At 41.4% G+C, this 20,911-nt stretch overlaps 1 protein-coding gene across 16 annotated transcripts in view; it reads right to left on the bottom strand.

Annotated features, from left to right (window-relative positions):
• The window catches only part of SPON2 (spondin 2), a 122,184-nt gene that overhangs the window by 77,831 nt on the left and 23,442 nt on the right, over positions 1–20,911 (bottom strand). Inside the window, exon 2 of one of the 16 annotated variants that reach the window (XM_073342825.1) lies at positions 704–803. The exons of 14 other annotated variants lie outside the window; for them this stretch is intronic. The gene's annotated coding sequence lies outside the window, so the exon portion shown is untranslated. Of the gene's footprint in view, positions 1–703; positions 804–13,129; positions 13,210–20,911 lie in introns of those variants that run through there. One more of the 16 variants, XM_073342823.1, reaches the window with a different exon arrangement.

Here is a 20,911-nt window from a genome sequence, read left to right as displayed (position 1 = left end):
ATTTAAACTCAGTACCAATGTGGACACAAGAACAAATGGATATAAACTGGCCACTAGGAAATTTAGATTAGAAATTAGACGAAGGTTTCTAACCATCAGAGGAGTGAAGTTTTGGAATAGCCTTCCGAGGGAAGTAGTGGGGGCAAAAGATCTATCTTGCTTTAAGATTAAACTCGATAAGTTTATGGAGGAGATGGTATGATGGGATAACATGGTTTTGGTAATTAAATATTCATGGTAAATAGGCCTAATGGCCTGTGATGGGTTTTTAGATGGGGTAAGATCCAAGTTACCCGGGAAAGAATTTTCTGTAGTATCTGGCTGACGAACCTTGCCCATATGCTCAGGGTTTAGCTGATCGCCATATTTGGGGTCGGGAAGGAATTTTCCTCCAGGGCAGATTGGAAGGCCCTGGAGGTTTTTCGCCTTCCTCTGTAGCATGGGGCACGGGTCACTTGCTGGAGGATTCTCTGCTCCTTGAGGTCTTCAAACTACAATTTGAGGACTTCAATAGCACAGATATAGGTGTGAGGTCTTTTTTAGGAGTGGTGGGTGAAATTCTGTGGCCTGCATTGTGCAGGAGGTCAGACTAGATGATCATAATGGTCCCTTCTGACCTAAATATCTATGAATCTATGAAAGTACTTTTCTGGATTATGGACAGAGTACTCAGGATGTACACAGAGTATGACAGGATTGAGACCTGGATGATTTACTTCTCTCTTCTATAGCAGGACAGCTGACAAGTTGCCACTAGTTCTGCACATTACAACAACGTTGGCATCAGAGGAAGGGTTTTCTCCCTAAAGCAGCAAATCAAGGTGAAAATATGGTCAGAGGAAATCTATTTTTAAAAGTTACAGATTAAAGAAAACACTGGGTGATTTTTTTACTATGTCTAACTAGTGATAGGCCCATACTACAAAGTTCAGGTCCAAATCCAAGCTCTCTCAAAATTCAAGGCATTTAGATCTGAGATTTGGATTTTGCCCATTTTAAAGATTAATACCAGCTCCAAAGTTTTGGTCCAAATATGAAAGTTCCCAAAGAACAGCGGTTGGTTAGGTTAGACACAATGATGTGTCTAACCCTATCATTTTATAAAAAAGCTACAAATCTGGTTAAAAAAAAAAAAGTAAAAACCCTACCTTTACCATAGAATCACAGAATATCAGGGTTGGAAGGGACCCCAGAAGGTCATCTAGTCCAACCCCCTGCTCGAAGCAGGACCAATTCCCAGTTAAATCATCCCAGCCAGGGCTTTGTCAAGCCTGACCTTAAAAACCTCTAAGGAAGGAGATTCTACCACCTCCCTAGGTGGTAGAATCCCTTATATTTTTTTCCTTATTCAACAATCTGATTGCTCATTGTCACTGAGCTGACTGTGAATGTGTCACTCTATAATTTGGGGTATATTTTCAAGGTAAGATACTAGAGGTACAAAGGTAAAGCCCATAAACCACCAGTTGGAAAATATATCCTTTGGCCCACATATCATTAGTGATTTGAAAGAATGAACAATAGGACGTGGAAAAGGGAACACCCAAGTTCTAATTCTGACTGATATTAACTTGCTGGGAGGCCCTTCGTTCCTTGGTCTCAGTTCCCCCATCTGAGCATGGGACAAGGTCTTCTGTAAACAAAAACTTAACTGACAAATATGGCAAGAAAAATCTTGACATACAAGTGAAAAGTAACTAGAGGCATGATCCCGGCAACACATAGGTCCTGATTTTCCTCTTCTTGCCACCTTATGTTATCACATCTTTGCAAAGTTGGGGTACTCATAATAGTCGTATTTTACATCTGTACAGAATGAGTGTAAATGACTACACCAGGTGCAAGGCAGTGGAGAATCAGGTAATATAGTTCTAGGTTTATACTTAAAGTTTGATACAGAGCATTTGAAAGTTCCTCCCATCACACTGTGAGAAACCACTTTAATGAATGTGTGTGATGTTTATTAGTTCAGTATACTATATGCATTTTTGCTGACTAAAGGCTTGATCCTGTCCTCATTAAAGTCATTGGCAAAGCTCCCCTTGATTTTAATGGTGCAAAATCAGGAGCAGCTTAAGTCACTTGTAGCTGTAAAGAAATTTCTTATTTTATTTACAGAGAGGGGGGAAAAACCACTTGTACACATACACAGACATCCCCACATCACAGGGGAATTTGGTTTGCTAATTTTCTAGTTCTTTTTCACTATTATGCTGAGCTGTCATGGCTAACACTATGGATCCTGATTTTAGAAAAAACTATTGATATACTGTGAAAAGATGAAGCTACTCTTTCTACAACTGGATTTGCCATTAACAGCTGATGTCTACAGCAAACCGATGAATGACCTTTCTTGTTTGTTTTTAAGAAAGTAAACTGATCTTTACATAGCTCAGAGTAAGAGACTCAAAACAGAATGGGACAGAAAAGTTAAAATATTCCATCTGGGGAAGTTTCCTGAAACATCCTGGGGCTGACTCTTTCGCCTGGCACCTCGTGTCATCACTTACACCTGTGCAAAGTGGGTTAAAATGGTACCATTCTTACTGGTACTTCATTGGCATTGCATCTCACTATGATTTCCCCAACAGTCTGACTGGGGTCCAGCACCTGTGGTTAACCTTTTTCCCCAGGCTCTAACAGCCTATTACCACCCAGTTACCAACCAGCCTTCAAAAAGCAAAGTCCATTTATTCTTTGGGCAAAAGCATCACAAAGAAAACATATAAAACAACAAACAGATCTATCCACATGCTACAAGCTTACTAGAGGTCACCCCCATCTCTAACACAGGACTCTAGTAGGGGGTCAAACTTTCAAACCTCTCAACCAGGTTTGCTTTTTTTGATTAGAAGTTCACATCAGGGGTGATGGGGTTGCTCTACTGCACTGCCTCCTGGAGGTTCTGGGGATTAGCTTGGTCTGGCCAACACCCCTTGCAGCAGTTACACCCTGGAAGTTTCTGCTCTGCAGCCCCTCTCACTCCAAGAACTGCAATGTCCTCTTCATGACTCAGCCATCCAGCTAGGTCACTATTGTGGTTTCTCCTTTTATGGGGGAGTGCATCAAGGTTCCCACTCTCCGGCAGTCTTCCACTTCACTGTCTCACAGTGGCAGTGCCTCAGTGGCTGGCAGGGGAACGTGGGCCCACCCTCTACCCAAGTTCTGGCTCATGGACCCTCTGTACAGCAGTCCAGGTCATAGAATCATAGAAGGTTATGGTTGGCGGAGACCTCAGGAGGTCATCTAGTCCAACCCGCTGCTCAAAGCGGGACCAATCCCCAATTAAATCATCCCAGCCAGGGCTTCGTGAAGCCAGACCTTAAAAACTTCTCAGGATGGAGATTCCACCACCTCCCTAGTTAACCCATTCCAGTGCTTCACCACCCTCCTAGGGAAATAGTTTTTCCTCATATGCAACCTAGACCTCCCCCACTGCAACTTGAGAGCATTGCTTCTTGTTCTGTCACCTGCCACCACTGAGAACAGCCTAGCTCCATCCTCTTTGGAACCTCCCTTCAGATAGTTGAAGGCTGCTATCAAATCCTCCTTCACTCTTCTCTTCTGCAGACTGAATAGAATCATAGAATCATAGAATATCAGGGTTGGAAGGGACCCCAGAAGGTCATCTAGTCCAACCCCCTGCTCAAAGCAGGACCAATTCCCAGTTAAATCATCCCAGCCAGGGCTTTGTCAAGCCTGACCTTAAAAACCTCTAAGGAAGGAGATTCTACCACCTCCCTAGGTAACGCATTCCAGTGTTTCACCACCCTCTTAGTGAAAAAGTTTTTCCTAATATCTGAATAAGCCCAGTTACCTCAGCCTCTTTTCATAAGTCATGTGCTCCTGCCCCCTAATAATTTTTGTTGCCCTCCGCTGGACTCTCTCCAATTTATACACATCCTTTCTGAAGTGGGGGACCCAAAACTGGATACAATACTCCAGATGTGGCCTCACCAGCACCGAAGAGGGAAATCATCAATTACCTTGATCTGCTGGCAATGCTCCTACTAATTCAGCCCAATATCCCGTTAATCTTCTTGGCAACAAGGGCACACTGTTGACTCATATTCAGTTTCTCATCCACTGTAATCCCCAGATCCTTTTCTGCAGAACTGTTGCTTAGCCAGTTGGCCCCAGCCTGTAGCAGTGCCTGTGATTCCTCCGTCTTAAGTGCAGAACTCTGCATTTGTCCTTGTTGAACCTCATCAGATTTGTTTTAGCCCAATCCTCCAATTTGTCTAGGTCACTCTGGACCCTACCCCTACCTTCCAGCATATCTACCTCCCCGCTCCAGCTTATTGTTATCCACAAATTTGCTGAGGGTGCAATCCATCCCATCATCCAGGATGCAATCCATCCCATCATTAAGGAAGATGTTGAACAAAACGGGCCCCAGGACAGAACCCTGGGGCACTCTGCTTGATACCGGCTGCCAACTAGACATCAAGCCGTTGATCACTACCCGTTCAGCCCAATGATCTAGCCAGCTTTCTATCCACCTGATAGTCATTCATCCAATCCATACTTCTTTAATTTGCTGGCAAGAATACTGTGGGAAACTGTATTAAAAGCTTTGCTAAAGTCAAGATATATCACGTTCACTGCTTTCCCCATATCCACAGAGCCAATTACCTCATCATTGAAGGCAATCGGGTTAGTCAGGCATGACTTGCCCTTGGTGAATCCATGCTGACTGATCCTGATCACCTTCCTCTCCTCCAAGTGCTTCAAAATGGATTCCTTGAGGACCTGCTTCATGATTTTTCCAGGGACTGAGGTGAGGCTGACCAGTCTGTAGTTCCACTAATTCTCCTTCTTCTCTTTTTTTAAAGATGAGGACTATATTTGCCCTTTCCAATCTCCCGGGATCTCCCCCGTTGGCCACAAGTTTTCAAAGATAATGGCCAATAGCTCTGCAATCACATCAGCCAACTCCCTCAGCGCCCCATGGACTTGTGCATGTCCAGCTTTTCTAAATATGCTTAACCTGTTCTTTCACTACTGAGGGCTGCTCATCTCCTTCCCATTCTGTACTACCCAGTGCAGCAGTTTGGGAGCTGACCTTTTCTGTGAAGACCGAGGCAAAAAAAAAAAAAAGCATTGAGTACTTCAGCTTTTTCCACATCATCTCTCACTAGGTTGCCTCCCCCATTCAATAAGGGTCCCATACTTTCCCTGACCACCTTCTTGTTGCTAACATACCTGTAGAAACCCTTTTGTTACCCTTCACATCTTTTGCTAGCTGCAACTCCAACTGGGCTTTGGCCTTCCTGATTATACCCCGGCATGCTCTAGCAATATTTTTATACTCCTCCATAGTCATCTGTCCAAGTTTCCACTTCTTGTAAGCTTCCTTTTTGTGTATAAACTCATTGAAGATTTATCTGTTAAGCCAAGTTGGTCGCCTGCCATATTTGCTATTCTTTCTGCACATTGGGATGGTTTGTTCCTGCATACTCAATAAGGCTTCGTTAAAATACAGCCAACTCTTACAGACTCCTTTCCCCTCATATAAGCCTTCCAGGGGATCTTGCCCATCAGTTCCCTGAGGGAGTCAAAGTCTGCTTTTCTGAAGTCCAGGGTCCGTATTCTGCTGCTCTCCTGTTTTCCTTTTGTCAGGATCCTGAACTTGACCATCTCATGGTCACGCTGCCCAGGTTGCCACCCACTTCTACTTCCCCTGCCAATTCTTCCCTGTTTGTAAGCAGCAGGTCAAGAGGCCCCTAGTTGGTTCCCCCAGCACTTGCACCAGGAAGTTGTCCCCAAAACTCTCCAAAAACTTCCTGGATTGTCTGTGCACCGCTGTATTGCTCTCCATTCCCTGCACCTTGCTACCTTTCCCTGAACCACTGCCATACCTCCTAGCCCTCCCCATTCCTTGGGGTTTGCCAGTCTCCTAGGGAGTAATTGTAGGGAACCTGTCCCTGGAACCTCCAAACTCTCCTTTCTCCCAAGGAGTGATTACAGACTTTCCCAGCAGCCCCCTCAGCTGCCAATTTCCTGCCTTTATAAGTCTAGCCCAGCTCGGTCTCCTCAGCCGGATGCTGTCACTCAGTCAGGGGATTACTTAGCCACCTGATTCCTCCCTGCTGTAGCCTGTTGGGTTAATTAGACCTCTTTTTAGTCTTCATTAACCTTTCAGGGCAAGTGTGAGCTGAGCATCCCATCACAAGCAGCTTAGCTGTTTCTTTACACGGTTTGGATCTTTGATCTCTGACCTCCTGTAACAGGTAACTGACTCTCCTTCAAAAGCTGGGCTGCATGACCATTTTTGGAAAATTTGCATTTAACCCCCCCTTCCCCGAGAAATTCCCCAGGAAACAAGTTCAGCATGCCAGGATTCCTGAAAACACATTTAACGCTTATTGTCACAAAAGTTCATGACTGTCTGGCACATTTCAATATAATAGCCTTTTGAAAATCTCACACATCCCAGGTCCCATCTCCCTCACAAATCACATTTTTGGCTTTAAGAAGGAGGGAGGGATATCATGAAATATGAGGGAGATTGTCAAAAGCACCAAGTGCACTTAGGTGCCCAACTTCCATTAAATATCAGTAAGAGTTGGACACACATCTCCCATTAGTCGGGGGGTACTACCAGGGGGCAGAACCCCAGAGAAAGGGGCACCGGGGGTCTGTAGGGGACACGGGGGCCAGAGCTATGGTGGCTCACCAGCCTGCAGAAGGCACTCCACGCTGGAAAAGAGCTAATTCCCAATGACCAGCAGGAGGCGCCGCAGGGGTGAATCTCCTTGTTTACAGTGCCATATGATCTTTAATGCTCAACAGTGATCAAGTCAGTCTTACTCTCACTTGAAAGATGGCATCTCCAACAACACAATGCCTCTGGCATCTTGACACAGCATCCGAACAGATTAACCTGGGTCACTGAACAATACTATAGAGGGAACAGTTTGTTGGTATAGCAAAGGAAACATTTAAAAGTAAAAAACCAGAGATTCCATTATAATAAATTAGCCATAATGGGCCAAATTAATCTTTTAGCATAATTCCACCAAAATTAGAGATAAATTTAATCCAGTGTTAATTTCTTCAAAGAACTAGATAGGAGGGGAAAAGGCAACACCAACCCTGTTAACTAAACATCTATTTGTGTTTAATAATTTCTAGAGATTGTCCAAAACACAGTTTATACTTGAGAATATATTCCTCTAGTAACGCTGCCAAGAACTTCCAGAGCATGGATTATCTGCTTTGGATGTGAGTATAATTTATGCACCTAGGGCCCTATTCCTGCACCTCCTGAGATCAATGGGAATTTTGTCATTGATTTTAATGAAAGTACAAGTAGGCCCCATGCTTTTGTGAAGATGTACTTGTTGTACTATTCACAAATTGATTTACTTTTACAGTTATGCCAGATGGCTTCTGTTCTTTCCCCACAGAACTGTCCCCTTTTCAAATGGCTATTACAGACTTCAGCAATATGCTGGACAAGAGTCCTGAAGTGCATTAAATCAACTATATGTTGATTACTTTTATTTTCACAATGGTTACACACTGGAGATACATAATACATTTTCCCATTCAATTTACAACTTGTTAATGTCCAGACCCTGTACAGAACTTTGTAAACGCAAAAAGCAACTGTTGTTCAGATCTTGTCACTAATGACTTTCCCAACTGTTGGCTGATGGTCAAGTACAGCTTGAACAGTATTTTGCACAATATGTGGAGAGCACAAACAACATCCATTAACTATCTTTTGCAACTCAGATATTATATTTTGTCAAGATATATAGCCCTTCCAAAGTCCATGTTCACAGAATGATCTGCTACCTTGTCTATATTACACTGTATGTAAACAGCAAGGATTTACAAGAGTATGCCTCATAAGAAGTTTAAAGAAACAAATACTCAAGAGCAGCTTGAAATATTTTATGGCTCACACATGCCATTGCATAGTAATGTATTTGTGAAATTTCCACAGAAATTACTCACCTGAGGTAAATGGTGTGTCACAAAATATTGAGCACAAAATTGCCCAAGCCAAGGAAAATTTTTTAGCCTGCAAAATGCTGAGCACCTTGCACCAATCTAGCAAAGAACATTCTTAGCTTTAAACACAGGTAGTTCCACTGATGACTACCCATGTACTTAAAGTTAGGCACATGCTTAGGTAATTTGTTCGATTGGTCCAGAATGTTCAATATCTTGCAGGACCAAGTCCATAAAGAGAAAGAGCTGGATAAAGTCCCTGATAGGGAAGTTATTGAATATCCAGAGCCAAGAAACAGATAGCTTAATGAAGAAGTTTCCTTTACTTCCCCACCTACTAATAAATCACTGATGTGTTTGCCGCACACAATGCAAAACAGGTAGATTTTGTCTTTTAAACTTCACACACACACACACACACACACACACACACACCCTTTCTTTTTGCTTTGTGTTAAATATTTGAGAAAACATTTTAACTTTGTACCATGTGTGTGAAAGAGTCCTCTCTCACACAGCAATGGACTCTACCTCAGGAGAACAGACCCGGAAATGTTTGTTTTGTTTTTAAGGGTTTTTTTGTGGGGTGTGGGAGGGGGCTAATTAGGTAGATTTTGCAACACAGGAAGCAGGAAGTGGGTGCGAATATGGGTTAGTAAAGTAAAATCTTGTTTGTTTGCTTTTAACCGATACTGTAAAATTATGAATCCAGGTTATTGGGGTTTCTTCCCTGAAACTCCAATAAGTCAGAACTCATCCACTTGGCACAACTATGACTTTTAAAAAAATGTTTGTTTTGACTTGAAAAGATCACTGTTTGATGGACAGAGACAGGAGTTAGCAGGGTTGGATTAAAACACAGATAGAAACTAGATGCGATATAACCAAGTAGCCCTAATCAGTGCATTCAGGGCAGATGGGATGGCTGAGGAATGCAAGGTGATATTTTCCACTCTATAGAGGAGTTGTGTGTGCATTCAGAGACATTTAGTATCTACTTTCTTGTTTAGAAGGAAAATACTTTTAGATCCACTATATGAAATGCAAGTATAGTATTGCTACCCTATACGTATCCTCCATGAACTTATCTAGTTTTCTTTAATCCTGTTATAGTTTTGACCTTCACAACATCCCCTGGCAAAGAGCGCCACAGGTTGACTGTGCATTGTATGAAGAAATACTTCCTTTTTTTTAAACCTGCTGCCTATTAATTTCAGTGTATCCCCTAGTTCATATGTTATGTGAAGGAGTAAATAACACTTCCTTATTCACTTTCTGCACACAAGTCAATATTTTATAGACCTTTAGCATATCCTCTCTTTTCCAAAGTTCCAGACTTTGTAATCTCTCCTCATACGGAAGCTGTTCTATACCAGTAATCATTTTTGTTGCCCTTCTCTGTATCTTTTCCACTTCCAATATATCTTTTTTTTTTTTTGAGATGGGGCAAGCAGATCTGCACTTAGTATTCAAGATATGGGCATATCATGGATTTATATGGACGTATATGTTCTGTCTTATTATCTATCCCTTTTCTAATGGTTCCTAACACTGTTAGCTTTTTTGATCACATGGAGTGGATTTTTCAGTGGGCAAAGAAAGGGAGGAAACTGTGGCCTGTTTAAAGTTCATAATTAACTCATTTGGTTACATGTCTTGTTACATAAATTCTATCTTAGGGTTTTCTATAGTCCCCATCCAAGTAGTATTTAAGTACTTCCCAGGTAAATTACATCTGCAGGCCAATGTCCCTCCCTAGTGGACTTCATGGACTCTGCCACTTTTTTCAATTCCCTGGTATTGGAGTCCCTACATCTTTAATTATATAGCTCTAGCATGGATTTTACTGGCTTGTTAGTGATAGGTCACTTTAATAGAGAAAAAGGGATACTTCAACTAGATACATCTATTTTCCTATTTTCATTTCAGCTAATTTCTATTAATTTTTAGGAAAGCTCTTTGGTTCCATTCAGGGATTATTTTTGCAGCTACTTGACCTTTTTAAACAAACAATTTTAAGACAGGGCTCAGCACAGCTGAACCGAGTGAGGGAGAATCACAGAAATGCCCTTCTCTCCCCACTTCATCCAGAGTCCTCCAGATCTGCTCCCAGGTTAAATTATAGCAGCCCGATGAAAATCCCAAAGGATCTAGTTCATATTAATTAGTACATCCATGTCCAACTGTCCACCTCCACCTTTTACCAGCAGGAAAGTGGGGTGGGAGGAGGTATTTTTTCATGCTTTGTGTGTATAAAAAGATCTTCTACACTTTCCACAGTATGCATCCGATGAAGTGAGCTGTAGCTCACGAAAGCTTATGCTCAAATAAATTGGTTAGTCTCTAAGGTGCCACAAGTACTCCTTTTCTTTTTGCGAATACAGACTAACACAGCTGTTACTCTGAAACCTTTTTTAGAATGTATATCCAAAATGTATCAATTTACACCATTACTTAAAACCAACACCACCAACAATCTCTAGGGAGGGCTCCTCCCTTGTAGCCTTCCAAATAGAATCATAAAAGTGTAGGACTGGAAGGGACCTCAATAGATCTTCTAGTCCAGTCCTGTCCTGTGCGGACAGGACTCAGTATTATCTATACCACCCCTGGCAGGTGTTTGTCTAACTTGCTCTTAAAAGCTTCCAATGATGGAAATTCCACAATCTCCCTAGGTAATTTGTTCCAGTGCTTAACTACCTTTATAGTTAGGAATATTTTCCTATTGTGTAGACTAAATCTCCCTTACTGCAATTTAAACCCATTACTTTTTGTTCTGTCCTAAGTGGATAAGGAGAACAATTTGTCGCCCTCGTCTTTAAAACAACCTTTTACGTGCTTGAAGACTGTTATCACGTCTCCCCTCAGTCTTCTCTTCTCCAGACTAAACAAACCCAATTTTTTAAATCTTTCCTCATCAGTCATGTTTTCTTCAGTTATTTTTGTTGCTCTTCACTTGCCTTTTTCCAATTTGTCCACATCTTTCGCAATATGTGGGGCCCAGAAAAGACATCAAGTTGAGGGCCTTATCAATGCTGAGTAGACTGAAAGACTTACTTCTTGTGCCTTGCTTACAACACTCCTGCTAATATATCGCTTTTTTAAAACAGCATTACGTTGCTGACTCATATTTAGTTTGTGATCAACTAAAATGCCCATATCCTTTTCTGCAGTGCCGCATTACCATAATATTCCAAGAAACAAGAAACAAAATCAAAACAAGCCAACAGTCTCCACGGTGTGCTTTCCCTCACTACTTCCTTTGAAGCAGTCAAGGACCTTTGCTTTCTTCTGCTATTGCTTTGGAAATTCCAAGTCCAGTAAAAGTTTCAACAGAGAAAATCTACAGTAGTTTAGCTCACTCTTGCTCAGACAAAAGCCTATCATTGTAGCAGGGCTAAGGTTTAAAACACTTTTCTATGCTCACGGCAGTCTACTCCTCCTAACAGATTAGCCAGGTTACAATCATACTTCATCTCTAGTTCCGACATCCCATACTACTCCCAAGAATGTACCCACACCTTCTTATAATTTTCAATCTAGTTCTTTTTCCTTCTCCATATATTACATATACAAAATGAGCTCAAGCCACAAAATTTGGAGCATCCCTTTGTTCAGAGGTTTTCAAAGATGTTCAGATATCATGGTGGTGATGAATAAATAAGATAGATACAAACAAATGTAGTTTTTTGTTGAATACATCTCTAATTGGCGATAATACAACAGCATCAGTTCAAGCTGAATGGCAGTCAAGCTGGTAGTGTCTGATATGGAGTAGAAGTTACTGTCAATCCAGAGTCAGGAGGTTTCCATATGTTCTATTGCCCTTTTAATTGGTATTCTTTTTCCGGAACTTTTGGAGTCTCAATTTATGACTCTAGCCACAGCCAGTTTCTTTAAATGTAACACCCTTGCATAATAAGCTCTTTTCATATTTTACTGCTGTTTTATTTGCATCTCATGGAAAAATGCCATTTAATATTTTTTAACCACCCCTAGGAAGAGAATCTACTGTCCTCAAGGCACCTCACAGAAGTTTGGAAAGAGAGCCCAAAAGTTCCAGCCACACCCCCCAGTACAACATAAAGCACTTTCTTTTATGGGGTCCACATTACAAAATACACAGCATGCCTATTTGCTGGCATATTTTTAATTATCCTTTTTCTGGATAAACACCTTTTTGAGGTGTTTGTGTTGCTATTTTGCCCCTGACACCACTCTGAGGTTTCTCCATTAAAATACAGAGGCAGAGTGGGAAGCAGGCTGGATCCATAAATATTGCAGGATTAGCTTATCCAGCTCAAGCAAGCTCTTGAAACCTCACAAAGCAGCCTTCTTTCAAACAGTTGTCTCTCTTCCCCCCTCCCATTCTTACAGTAACAATGGCATGTATTTAGTATCCTACTGTCACTTTTCTGTGCCTATTTTCTGTCCTATCCTTTTTCTGATTTGTCTAAATAGACTGTAAATTCTTTATGTTTGTACAGAACCTAGCACAGTGGGGTCTTGATCTCCATTAGGCCTCTGAGTGCTACCATAATGCAAATAATAAATAAATATAATAATAAATAATAATAATGTTGCAAGTTAAAATACATATTCTCTTTATGAACTGACAATTTGCTTCCTGCACAAGATATTTCTGGGCCACTTGGCCCAATTTTTACTCCTGGTTGTGAGTTCTCCTATTAATATGAATTTGCAGCTCATGGGAAAGAAAGCTTAGACAGTGTAGCGAATACAAAGTCTTCATCCACGGAGCAGTGCCTGTAGATCCTCCTTCCCCCACTTAAATTCTTGCTGAGACCCATGTTTAGTACAGACATGTTTGACTTGTATACAACAGCAGTCTGGATAGTTGTGGTTGTGAGGCTTTTTTTTTGTTTTTGGGAAGTCAGTAAACATCAAGTGCAGTTCCCGTCATATATACAAGAAATGTAAACTGGATTCTATCTGGAAAATATCATTCTCACTGTGTTTAAAACAGAAAAATCATGTCATGATGATTCATTGTGACAATATATTCATTGCAAAAATAATGTATTATCCACATATTGCACTAGCTAAGAGCTTGCAGGTGGCATGTGCCATTGAGATCCAGCTCATATATGCCATGCTGCCACATGGGGAATACTAGGAGGTATTCTATACAGAGACTACCTACCTTCTCCCCATTTCCAGTCATGGGCTCTGTTGGTAGCTCAGCTCTGTGGTAGGGATGTCTGCCCCTTCCTTGGTCCAACTCCAACTGAGCTGTAGGGCTCTGCTTTTATACTTCCTGTCCTGCCCTGGCACTTCCTGCAAAGGGGGTGGGGTTAGCTGCACCAAACAAGATGAGTTAACCCCCTCTGCACTGGGGTGGGGACACTCTGCCTTACTACAAGCCCCCATGCCCTTCTGCATACAGGCTGTAGTTCTGCCTGGCACTCAAGTAAGCCTCATGAAGGACAGGGTGAAAACATACATGTAAGAGCCAGGCAGGTTCTGACCCACAGTCCGGATTCAGATTCATTTTTATTCACCTTTTAAATTTAAAGTGAGCTTCCAGCTCATGAAGGGTCCCGACTGGCAGCCATCGAGGCTTTAGGCCATGTCTACATTTGAGCTGGGAATGGTGATTCCCACCCAACTAGAAGTAGCCACGCTGGCACTGCTTGAATAGCACTTTGTCTGCAGCAGCACAGGTGGCCACTTGGCCTCACCACCCAAGTACGATCCCAGCCGACTCCCCAGCTATGTTCTCAGGTGGCTAGCCACTGCCCATGCTGCTGTGGATGCACTACTGGTGGTAGGTACTAGCTGGCACAGAGCTAATTATCTTAGGGTAACATCTATGAGAGCTGGGAATCACACTCCAGCTCAAACATAGACGTAACCTAAGGTACTGGAACAGATAGCATATGGACAGGGTTAATACAGCACTGCCTTAATATCAACATATTCCAATCTCAGTAACACCAATGCAAATGTACAGTAAATTCACTGGTTTCAGAGTGGTAGCCATGTTAGTCTGTATCAGCAAAAACAACGAGGAGTCCTTGTGGCACCTTAGAGACTAACCAATTTATTTAGGCATAAGCTTTCGTGGGCTAAAACCCACTTCATCAGATGCATGGAGTGAAAAACACAGTAGAGAGGTATAAATACACAGCATAAGACTAACAAATTTATTTGGGCATAAGCTTTCTACTGTATTTTCCAATCCATGCATCTGATGAAGTGGGTTTTAGCCCATGAAAGCTTATACCCAAATAAATTTGTTAGTCTCTAAGGTGCCCGAGTAAACTCACTCACTCCAACAGTTTTACTCTGAATGGACGTGCAATTGCCTGTCCCAGTGTATCTCAATCCTGTTCTGGTAGGATCAGTACATGAGAGGTGAGGACTTTGCTTTCTATGCCTATTCAAACCTTGAACTCTCTGTTGAGATCAACAGTGCTCATTATGTTGAGAGCACCTCTCTACAAGGAACTAAACAGAGGTCATCAACTCATTCCCCATAGGTTAGAAAATAGATATCATTTGATAATGATCTTGAAACAATATTGAGCAGCAATGAATTCAAACAAACAACTTTGGGGACAAATTCTGATGTCATTTAGTCCAGTGTAAAGACAGAGTAATCACACCTAGTTACTATACCTTGGCAGTGGAGTAAATGACACCAGAATCTGGCCCTAAAGATAAAAAGCTACATAATGTATCCCATTACTAACTGCCCTCAGCCAACCAGGTCCTGCTCTTTGCTGCTCTTTATGATATATGAACTTTCATTGTTTGTTTTACCTTTCAATGGGGAAACTGAGAAAATATTTCTGAAACTCTTCCAGACTTTGACAGATGCAGAGATTAATATGTAACCCTACAAAAATGGAAGTAATGATGCTTGTCCTTCACTTCAGATGTAAAATTCTACATTAAAAGTATAATTATTGTTATGATTCAACTGCATAGATGTCACAGGGATAACACAATACAGTTAATCCATCTTATCTTTGTAATAATCATAGTTTACAGAAATGTTTCTGTGTAGTTAACCATCAAACTCCAGGGGTAGGATTTCAATAAAGTGCCTGACCAAGTTAAGTGTACATCTCCTAATGAAAAAATAAATAAATGAGAATTGGGTGCCTAACTTCTTTAGGCACTTCTGAAAAATCTCAATTTATATTAATTGTATTGTATAAAAGTATTGTATAATGGACATGGGTGTCAGAGGAACAGAATGTCTCTCAATACAATAGAGCATTAAAAAAACAGCTGGGAAGAGTGCCACATTGCCCTTTAAAAGGGTAACATACCCTACTGTGAGATATTGGATGAAAGATTCCATAACATCAAAGGATGGATTATTGCAGAATACAAATTCCAGTATTCTGCTGGAATGTATAACATACTCCACCCCCAAAGGCTGCAGAAGTGTAGGAGATGTCCTGAAATGGTTCCAATCCTTCCTTTCAGACCATCAGAGAACCTCATCAGCAGAATCCCTCCAGTCTCAATCCTCTACCCCAGCGATACTCCAAGAGAGGCTTGAGAGCCACAAGTGTACCTTTAATGTGTCTTCTGTGGCTCTTTGCAGAACAGGATATTAAAACACCATGTGATTTAATTATTAACCAGTCTAAGTTATTAACCAATCAGGATGCTTTTACTATGTTATTAACCAACTGTAGTTGATAAAATAATACCTGGATAGTTATTTTGCTGTGAGAATGTATATAGATTGATAGTAAATGAAACAAATTCACACTACTGTGGCTCTTTTGAGATCTGAGAATCACTGAGCTACCCTGTATTAATCAACATGTGGATTAAGCCATTGGGAGAGGTAGTGAGACAACATGAGATGGGATTGAAGTACCAGCAGTAGACGTATAGCTCTCTTTTACATCATATGAAAACAGCACCATCTCCCAGATTTCTCAGTGATTAGCCTGGACTAATAATATCTGGCTAAAGCTGAACCCAGACAACACTGAGGGAATGCTAGTAAGAAGAAAGCCTTCAAAATAATTTTCCTCATTTGTATCACCCCCTAGTTTTTAGGGTACCTATCCTCAGACTGATAAATTGATGTATAGCCTTGAGGTCCTTTTGGGACTCCTCAATGCTACTGCAATCCCAAATAGGGACAGTAGCAAAAAACAGACTTCTGTCTGAGACTGGACTGAAGATCTCACTTATTATATCAGTCACAGACCCATCCACAGAGATCCACACATTTGTGACATCAGCTCCAGGCTTGGTTATTGCAACTCTAACCCACAAAAAGCTCCAAGTGTTTTTTTTTTTAAAAAGGCAACCTCCCATATGTTTAGCAACACAAGTTATGGTAAGCACCACCTTGGTACTTCACTCTACACCAGCTCATCATTGAATATAGAGGCCTGGATCAAAGTCTCGATATTCAAGGTCCTTCATAGATTTTACCCCAGCTACCTGAGATATCGGCTCTCCTCTCAAAGGACAGCTACATTCCAGTGGAACCATGAAACTACTGGCCACTAAAAGAAACGTCATAAACAGAAACAGAACTTTCACAGGGACTAGACCAGTCCTTTGGAACGGACTCCTACAAGAGATAAGCAAGTGAACCTCACCACATTGAGAATATGCATAAACAACACTATTCAATAATAAAACTATTTCTCCTAAAGATTGTGACAGAAAGAAGCAAGTAAGCAAGCAAATGACGTCCATTTTTAAATACTTGGCAGGTAATGGGATACTATGTTGACTGGGGATATCTAGGTAGGTGGACATATAGGGCCACAATTTTCTCTTTCTGCTCAGATGTGCTAGGTGCAGGAATAAGGAGATAGCAAAGATAGTTTTTAGACACAAACGTTAGGCTATGTTAGCACATATATGAATAAATGTGCTAGTCATTCTCAGGGCACCACTCTAGTCTGGGGACTTATCCCAAAGGCCAGTTTTCCCATTTACACTTCTGAGCATAATAAAGGGAACAGGAGAGACTGAAGAATCAAGCCCCACGGTATCAACTTAGATGATATCTAAAAGCATTTAAGAAAACAAACTCCTTTTATCAACTGGCGCTTAGATGGTCCATAACAAAGCTGAGTCAAAAGTTACAAAAATACAAATCTATCTTACAAATGCCCTCTCTTCCGATTCACCTTTTTTATTTTACTGTGCTGTGATTGTTTTATGATCCTTTGTGTTCCAGTTGTTGCAGGCTAGTGGGCTGACAAGGACTGTGCCCCATTTATGTCAGAAAATAGGCTGCATAGGAAACTTTGTAAGAATTTCTGCCTCATAGCTGCCCGTCTTCACTTTCTTCTGAGGGCAGATCTTCAGCGTACTCAAGTGAACTCCATGATTTGCACTACGAGTAACTGAAAAGCCTAACAATGATTGGTAATAGGCAATACTCAAGGAGGTCGGGAGCTTGTTTTTTTTTTTTATTACAGGTGATTTGCTTTTAATTATCCTTTATTTTGTTGCTTAGTTGTTTTGCTTTACTTTTTCCTCTTCTGTAGTTTTGACTGCTTTTGCTGAAGTAAGAGTTTTCTTCTCTTTTCTTGTCTTCATAAAGGTTGCTGAGATGGAAGTGGTCTGATTCCAGAGAGAAGAGATTGAGTCCTGCAGCTCCATGAGCTCCAGTTAGTGTATGGTTAAAAAACCAAAATGAGTAGTGGAGAGCCCCAGTTCCAACATTTGTATTAGAAAAATAATTTTACATTCTCAAAGTCAAGGGAAAAATATAAATACCATTTTATTTGTAATAGGACTATACTTTGTAACAGGACTAAGTGGTTTGGTTAAGATCAGGGAGAGTGCAAGTCAAAGTCAAGGCCATCTGAGTTCTATTTCAACTGCTCACAGGCTTGCATAGAACCAGGGCTTGGCTGTGTTGGGAGGTGCTGTCACTCAGCAAGGGACAGCAGCTTCGTGGGATAGCACTGGCTAAGTCAACTGCACTGCTGTAGCTCCAGCACCTGCATTTCTTGTCTACACTGCATTAATACAGTGAGAGTGGGCAGGAAAACAATGCTTGGCCTTGCTCAGAGCAAAAGCAACCCACAACACTTGTGAACAGCTGCAAGCAGGTGTGTATAGACATAGTATGTCACAGGTTTATAGAAGGTTAGAATGGTGCTGGAAACATCAAAATGCTCTCATGTAGTCAGACAAAGACTCACAAGACAGCAGAAGAATTAGAATGGAAATCTGTGAGTGCTAACTCATGGCCTTTTTAGCCCTTTGCATGGGTTATCCCTGCATGGGGTAATGTGGGACCCTAAAGGGACCCCCCTGCCCCAAGTAAGCAACACGAAAGATTTCCAGGGAGAGACCTCTGGGCGAGCAAAGCAGAATCCTTCTGTGGAACTACCAAGTAAAACTTAGATTTTTTTTTTAACAAATATTTGGGAATCATAAGAAATCTCAAAACACTGCCTCCATTTTATTTTAAGTGTAGTTTAGCTTCATCTATGTATACTCATCTACTGCAGGAAGCAATTGACAACCATTTTCCAGAAGTTTAATAACCTGCAGTTTTTAACTTAAAATATTGACATATTTCCATTTAAGATAGGTAACTGCTAGGGAGGTGTGAAAGACTAGACACCAATATTTGAGATTTTAAATCCAGTATTTGTAGTAACTTGACTTTGGCATTTAAAAGAATTTGTTCATGTGATTAATTACTCAAGCTAAACAAGGTGGCAAAGGGTTTATAAAAGTATCAGAGTCTAAATAAGCTTATTCAGCTTATTTTACTATGTGTTTAGATGATGTTCCCTTTTGTTATCATTCAGTAGTAGTAGATGCTTTATCATCCTCAGGTTTGGTATGGAACCTAAGAGGGCAATGTAAAATAATACACTTTCCAGTTCCTTCAGTATCATTTATTTTCCTGAACATAGGATAAGTTTGAAAGGACCCGAGAGTTTTATTTGTTACTCTATACACACCAAGGGTCATAATCCCTCCCTTCCTTCCACATGTCTGGCACTTCAGAGGGCCAATATGGTCTAGTGGGATGAGCACAGGACTGAAAACCAGGAAACCCTGTTTATAATCCTGCAGCTGCCTGGGACTTGCTTTTAAACTTCAGGTAAGTAATTGGGCCCAACCCTGTGAGGTGCTGAAGCCCTCAGCTCCTAGTGAAGAAAATGGAAATTGGTGCTCAGCAAGTTGCAGAATCAAGCATTTAAGCTGCCCATGTCTCAGTTTCTCCATCTGTAAAATGGAGATAATTATACTGACCTCCTCTGAAAAGTGCTTTGGTCTTTACTGATGAAAAGTGCCAAATAAGAACAAGATATTATGAATTATTAGTATCTACAAAGCGTTTTGAAGACATAAATTACTCATTATAATTGGCCCAGATTATCCTTCAGAGATGCACAGATGTGGAGCACTCTACACACATGGATTTCCCCTCTCCCACACAGGAAGAGGGCTCAGTCAGATCCACAGCACCTTCGCTTCCCGACCCTCTGGTGCCCAGGCTATGGGCAGGGGTAGGGGAGCACACACATTATCCCTTCTACTGCCCCTGTGGAACTGAATCAGAAAAGATAATATGGCTTCAGGCTGTATTATTTCCACGGGACTACACCCCTCTCCTCACCCCATCTGCATCCTGAAGCAGCAGCAGCCAAGGAGAGTCCCTTGTAGCAACTGACTTCTGCAAGAGAAGGTGGAGGCCAGAAATGGTGTGGATACACAGACCTACCATCTGGATGACCCTGGCCACCTTGGGATCTACAAGATTTGGGGACAGAGTCTGTGGCATTTTCCACAATGTGGTAAACCCCAGCCCCTGACACGATGATGGGTTTTGTTGTAGGAGGGGATGATCTAAATCATTCTTACTATGCCAATGTGAAGAATTCACAATGAAATTCAAAAGGCTCAAAATCTGAGCTTCTTTCACCCCTTTACTACTCTGCGCATTCATGAGTAAAATTTATTACCCCTTGATGAAGATCATAGAATCATAGAATATCAGGGTTGGAAGGGACCCCTGAAGGTCATCTAGTCCAACCCCCTGCTCGAAGCAGGACCAATTCCCAGTTAAATCATCCCAGCCAGGGCTTTGTCAAGCCTGACCTTAAAAACCTCTAAGGAAGGAGATTCTACCACCTCCCTAGGTAACGCATTCCAGTGTTTCACCACCCTCTTAGTGAAAAAGTTTTTCCTAATATCCAATCTAAACCTCCCCCACTGCAACTTGAAGATAGACTCCCTCTCCACATAGGCCTTGATTTTGAAAACTTAGCCACTCAGGGGGTGACCTGCTTGCTGTCTGTGAGGGGCCCAGGTTGGAAACTACAGCAGGAAAGCATTGTGAGGCACCCAAAGTTATAGGGCAGGTGGACATAACCACTCACTGGTCTGGATTGCTCCCCAGAATGTGATAGCCTTCTATTTACTTTGTTCTCTTTACGTAGTTTCCTACAGGATGGATTTGACACCCGCAGTACCTTTTTCTTGATGCATCTTGTTCTTTTAATGAAGTCACAATCTCTGTTTGCATTCACTGCTGCCCATCTACTATCAGATGTGGACTGCATTGCACCATTTAAGTAGATTAATGTTCTTGATGGACCTTACTACAAGTCCCTCTTCCAGCTGGACACAGTAATCAGGTTGACTTACACTAGCCAACAAAAAGTTTAATCCTCAATTCCTACATCTTCAATAAATCTGTCTATAGAGAGCCACTGCTGAAATTCTTTGTAGTTTATGTCATATTTTATAAAATCTGTTGAGTCTGCCCCTTGTGTTTTGACTTTTTCTGAAGAACAGAGACTCTCTTGAGGGAAAATTTGAACCTTGGCATTTATCTTTCCATGCATTCAGATAAGCAGTTGTGAAACCTTCTCTCACAGGAATATCGTTCCAATGAGATATTTACTTTCTCTGGACTGACAAATGATACAGCTAAATATTGATATCTTGCAGTGAT

The sequence above is a fragment of the Lepidochelys kempii genome, chromosome 4, assembly GCF_965140265.1.
Source record: "Lepidochelys kempii isolate rLepKem1 chromosome 4, rLepKem1.hap2, whole genome shotgun sequence".
Classification (NCBI taxonomy): Eukaryota; Metazoa; Chordata; order Testudines; family Cheloniidae; genus Lepidochelys; species Lepidochelys kempii.
The sequence above is the reverse complement of the archived record's forward strand: the minus strand, read 5'-3'. Positions and strand labels throughout refer to the sequence as shown.